The following is a 538-nucleotide window of genomic DNA, read 5'->3' as shown; positions in this document are numbered from 1 at the left end:
TTGCGCTTAAACGTGCCTACAGGTGTCTTACTCGCCTGTTTGTACGTGTAGACAATGCGAGTGAGATAGCTATAGACTGCGTTTAAGGCAAAGATGCGATGCTTGGGTCGCTCGGTACGCGTCGTAGGCTGCCTATGGCACATGCTACCAAAGGATCCAAGCGCCGCATCTCTGATTTAAGAAGATGCTGTATAGCATCTCATTCTTGTTATTGTTATTTTTTGGTTTTTGTTATTTTTTGGTTTTTATTATTAAAAGTCTTCTCAATTTTTTTCTATTTTCAAGAGTGGAAACTACATTTTAAGGAAACTACATATTTTTAGTGGAAACTACATATTTTTAGTGGAAACTACATTTTAAGTTTTTTTCGTAAATTTCATGAAATATCGTTTTCTTGCAAATAAAAAAAGAATAAAAATGAAGTGCACGATTTCCTTCCGCGGAGTTACGGCGTCTCAAAGTTATCTATGCATTTTTAATCAGTTACTGTCAGTATTAATGTTACTCGATGCGCATCACAAGAAACTTGTTGATCGCA

This window comes from Odontomachus brunneus, unplaced genomic scaffold (genome assembly GCF_010583005.1).
Source record: "Odontomachus brunneus isolate Ranch 3 - 2012 unplaced genomic scaffold, Obru_v1 Obru_scaffold_323, whole genome shotgun sequence".
NCBI lineage: Eukaryota > Metazoa > Arthropoda > Insecta > Hymenoptera > Formicidae > Odontomachus > Odontomachus brunneus.
This window is presented reverse-complemented; position numbering follows the sequence as displayed.